Consider the following 5687-nt stretch of genomic DNA (forward strand, 5'->3'; position numbering starts at 1 on the left):
AATCAGAAAACATTTAGAACTGAAGGACTGTAAAATACTACATATTAAAACCTATAAAATGCAATTAAAGCAACACCAAGGAATTTAGACCCTTAAATACTCCTGAGAAAAAAATAAAAATAAATGAGCTAAGCAGTCAACAAAAAAAAATCGTAAAAATAAAAGTAAAGCCAAATAAAGGAGATGCAAGGAAATAATAATGATAGGATGAGAAACAACCTGATAAAAAAGATATAATAGAACAGGTCGAAAAATCTGTTTCTTAAAAAAACAATAAAATAAAATATTATTATACCAGATCAATCAAGAAATAAAGGAGAAGACACATTCTGGAATGGAAAGTGCATACATATGAATTTGAGATGGTGAAAAGTATGATCAGCTCTATAACCATAAATTTGAAAACAGAGATGAAATGATGTATTACCTAGAAAAAAAATGTACTTTTCCTATTAAACATATTTAATAATACAAAGAAAATTGGAAAAAAATCATATAAATGTAAAGAAATTAATGCAATAATTTAAAATCTATCCACAAAAAAGCAATCTATGGGGCGCCTGGGTGGCTCAGTCGTTAAGCGTCTGCCTTCGGCTCAGGGCGTGATCCCGGCGTTCTGGGATCGAGCCCCACATCAGGCTCCTCCGCTGGGAGCCTGCTTCTTCCTCTCTCACTCCCCTGCTTGTGCTCCCTCTCTCGCTGGCTGTGTCTCTCTCTCTGTCAAATAAATAAAATCTTTTAAAAAAAAAAGCAATCTAACCTAATCTAAACAAAACAATCCCAAGGCATTCACAGACTGACACTTCCAAACATTTGAATAATAGTATTTCATATTTCATGCAAATTATTCCAGGAAACAGATAAAGAAGTCACTCACCCAACTCATTTTATAATCCTAGTATATATTTTATACCAAACGAGATAAAGGAAGCATCACAAGGGAAAATTTTATAAGCTAATTTTATTCATGATCCAGATGCAAAACCCTACATAAAATTATCAAACTCAAACCAAGAGAGTATTTTAAAATGTGGGCTAATTCTAGAAATACTAAGATAATTTCACATTAGAAAAAATATAATTCAATGTATCAGGCAAAAAGAGGGGCGCCTGGGTGGCACAGCAGTTAAGCGTCTGCCTTGGGCTCAGGGCGTGATCCCGGCGTTATGGGATCGAGCCCCACATCAGGCTCCTCCGCTATGAGCCTGCTTCTTCCTCTCCCACTCCCCATGCTTGTGTTCCCTCTCTCGCTGGCTGTCTCTATCTCTGTCGAATAAATAAATAAAATCTTTAAAAAAAAAAGAAAAAAAAAGAATGTGATCATCTCAGTAGATGCAGAAAGTGCATTTGATATCATTCAAAACACATGTATAATTTTTTTAAAAATATTTTTAACAGACTAGGTAGACAGGAGCTTCCTAACCTGATAAAGGGAAACAAACAAACGCATACAAAGATCATACTTAAAGGTAGAACATTAAAGGAATTTTTTAGATTCAGGAAAAAAATAAGACTGGCTACTAAAGCATTTCATATATAGTGCTAAAGGTACTTATAACCAATGCATTAAGATAAGAAAAAGAAATAATATCAGTAACTCTTGGAAAGGAAAAATAAACGTCCTCATTCATGAACACTGTGATTATCTATCTAGAGAATCCAAGAGATTATGCAATTTACTAAAAAAATAAAATAGTTCAGCAAGATTGCTATATATCAGATTAATATATAAAAGTTCATTTTATTCCTTTGTACCAGCAACCACAATTAGAAAATATTTTTTTGAAGATACAATAGAAACAGAAATTTATAGGGACTACTGCTTATGGCCATGGAATAGCCCTCCTGCCATGAACAACTAAGAGACTGGACAAATTATAGGAAATACCTATTTGGAAACATTGGACAGTAGGCAGCACATGCCTGTGATCCCTGAGATAAGAGCAAAAATGAAACGAACCCTACAATAATCCCAGCTTTCTACCTAAAGGTACTTTCAAACCATGGTTCATGAAGCAGAATCCCAAGGAGAGTGCAGTGGTCTCACTGAGATTAGGAGAGAGAAATAAGAGTTCAGGAAAGCCAAGGTGGACGGAATTTGTGAAGCAGAATACCAGAAAGAAAAAAAGCTATGGCAAAACAAACTCCAGAAATCTGAATACAGAGTCCCTTGAACCTTTGGCTGAATACTTAACCTGTGCCTGTTCAAGGTGACACTCTACAAGACCAATCAAAGAACAACTACCAGGGAAAGAACAAATCGAGTAAATTCAAAACTAAACAATCACAGCTTATGCATGGTTGGAAGACAGATCTGAGTTTCATCCAGCGGAGTGGAGAAAAAAGACTGGGAAAATGCACAGAGCCTCACTGTGGGATAAAATCAGGCAATGTAAAATCTATGTAACTAGATTCCCAGAAAGGGGAGGCAATATAATTTGAATAATGGCCATCTTTTTCCATACTGGATGAAAAATATAAACTCATTTATTCAAGAAGCTCAATGAATCCAAGAAAATAAACACAACAGAAAACTCACCAAGGCATATAATAAACAACCTGCTGAAAACCAATTATAAAAAGAAAATCTTAAAAGCACACAGAAATAAAAAAACACATTTCATGCAAAAGAAAAAAGAATGACCTCTGTCTGCTTCTTATCAAACAACCCAAGCCAAAAGAAAATGAAACATCTTTAAAGTGTTAGGGGGTGGGGCTGGAATCAAACTAGAATTCTATATTCCACAAAAATACACCCTTCAAAGAAGTTGAGGATAGAGACAACTTCAGATGAACAAAATCTGAAAGAAGTCAAGGCCAGTACACTAGCACTACCATAAAGGAAGTACTTCAGGTAAAAGGAAAACGATACCAGATGGAAACTCAGATTTACATAAAGACATGAAAAGCACTGCCAATAATACATGTGTAGATAAATATAAAATAATTTTTTTCATCTTTATGTCCAAGAAAACTGAAATAAAAACAAAGGGCTGTAGGGTTTATAATAGGTGTAGAAGTCAAACCTATGACAATAACAATGCAAATGACAGGAGGATGGACAATAACAATGTACTGTCATCAGGCTCTTACATAAAATGGCACAACAGGAGTCCACAGCACACAGCAATAAGTTAACTGCCTAGAGCAACAAATAAAACACAAATGTGATACAAATTATAAATCAAAAGAGATAAAGTGGCATACTAATTAAATGCTCATTTAATCCAAAAGAAAGAAAAAAAGAAGGCAAAGATAACAAAGATCAAATGGGACAAACAGAAAACATGTAGCAAGATGGCAGACTTAAATTTAATCATATTAATAATTACATTAACTGTCAGTGGACACAAATGTAAAGTCTGGAACTGCTAAAACTGGATAGAAAAGTAAGGAAGGCCTAGGGGCACTTGTGTGGCTCAGTTGGTTAAGCATCTGCCTTTGGCTCAGGTCATGATCCCAGGATTCTGGGATCAAGCCCCATGTGGGGCTTCCTGCTCAGCAGGGAGTCAGCTTCTCCCTCTGCCTCTGCCCCTACCCCACTGTGCTCATGCTCTCTCTCTCAAACAAATAAATAAAATCTTAAACAAAACAAAACAAAATGGGGATGCTTGCGTGGCTCAGTCGGTTAAGCATCTGCCTTCAGCGTGATCCCGCAGTTCTGGGATCTAGCCCTGCGTCAGGCTCCCTGTTCATGGGAAGCCTGCTTCTCCTTCTCCTCCCCATTCATGCTCTCTCTTTCTAGTTCTCTCTCTCTCAAATAAATGAATAAAATCTTAAAAAAAAAGAAAAAGAAAAGTAAGGCCAAACTATCCTTGGATGATGTGAAGGGTTAGGGCATTGACGCCCCCACATAGTTGAAAATGCACATTTAACTTTTGACTCCCCTAAAATTTAACTAGTAATAGCCTACTGTTGAGTGGAAGCCTTACTGATAACATAAACAGTTGATTAACACAGATTTTGGATATTATATGTATAATATACTGCATTCTTACAATAAAGTAAGCTAGAGAAAAGAAAATGTCGTTAAGAAAATCAAAAGGAAGAGAATATACATTTACAGTACTGTCCTGCATTTATAAAAAAAAAAAACACATATAAGTGGACCTGTGCAGTTCAAACCTGTGTTGTTTAAGGGTCAACTATTCAAATGTCTACAAGAGACCTTAATTATAAAGACACAGCTAGGTTATAAGTAAAAGAATAGAAACACATATACTATGTAATCCTAATGACAAAAAGCTTGAATGGCTAATTAATATCAGACAAAGAAGACTTCAGGTAAGACATAGTACTAAGGAAAAAGAAGGATGTTTCACAATGATAAAGGAGTCAACCAAGAAAACATAACAATCCTAAATAGGTATGCACCTAATTATGAAGCTTCAAAATGGAGTAAGAACTGAAAGAAGAAATAAACAAACCCACAATAACATTTGGCGAGTTCAATACTTCTCTACCAGTAATCAATAGAGCAAGTAAACAGAAAATAAGTAAGGATACTGAAGACTTACTACACTGCCAACAAACTTGGCCCCATGTGTTTACGGAACACGCTGCCTAGCAACTACAGAATAGATGTTTTCCATTCTATGTGTAATTTTTATAAAGATTCAAAATATGCTGGACCATAAAACCAGTTTCAGTAAATCTAAAGTATTAAAACCATACAGATTATGTTCTCTTATCAAAATAGAATTAAATTAGAAATCAATAATAAATAAGCAACCAAGTATCTGGAAAACTCCTGAACACTTGGAAATTAAATAACATGCTTCTAAATAATTTGTGGGTCAAAGAAGAAACCTTTGAAAAATGTTTAAACACAGGAAATTAGACAACTATAACTGAATGGTTTTGAAAATTATTTTTAATTTTACAAACTTCAGTCATCAGATTATAATTTATTAAAATTGCACTATACATACTTTTGGTCTTATATATTTCCAAAAAAAGTTCTCTCTCTGTAATTACACAAATCACTTATTCATGTTTTATATAAATTTATAGGTTTCTTCATATGGAAAAGAAATTGGTGGTAGCCAGAGGGGAGAGGGTGAGGGGATGGGTAAGGTAGGTGAAGGGGATGAAGAGGTACAAACTTCCAGTTACAAAATGAAGAAGTCATGGAGATGAAAAGTACAGCATACGGAATGTAGTCAATAATACTGTAATAGCCTTGTATGGTGACACCTATTGTGGTGAGCATTTCATAATATATATAAATGCCAAATCCCTATGTTGTGCACCTGAAGTGAATATAACATTGTGTATCAACTATACTTTAATAATGAAAATATTTTAAAAACTATTAAAACTGAGGGTTTTAGAGGGGAGGAGGGTTGGGGGATGGGCTAGCCAGGTAAGGGTAAACAGTAGGGGGAATGAACCACAAGAGACTGTGGACTCCGGGAAACAAACTGAGGGTTTTAGAGGGGTGGTGTGTGGGGGGATGGGTTAGGCTGGTGATGGGTAGTAAGGAGGGCACGTACTGCATGGTGCACTGGGTGTTATACGCAAACAATGAATCATGGAACACTACATCAACAACTAAGGATATACTGTATGGTGACTAACATATCATAATAAAAAAAACTATTAGCCTACTTAAAAAAAAAGAAACTATACAGTGCTCAGTAGTTAATCTAACAAAAATGTGCTAAAACATTACATAGAAAATAACG

The sequence above is a fragment of the Ursus maritimus genome, assembly GCF_017311325.1.
Source record: "Ursus maritimus isolate PB19 chromosome X unlocalized genomic scaffold, ASM1731132v1 scaffold_X1, whole genome shotgun sequence".
NCBI classification, from domain to species: Eukaryota; Metazoa; Chordata; class Mammalia; order Carnivora; family Ursidae; genus Ursus; species Ursus maritimus.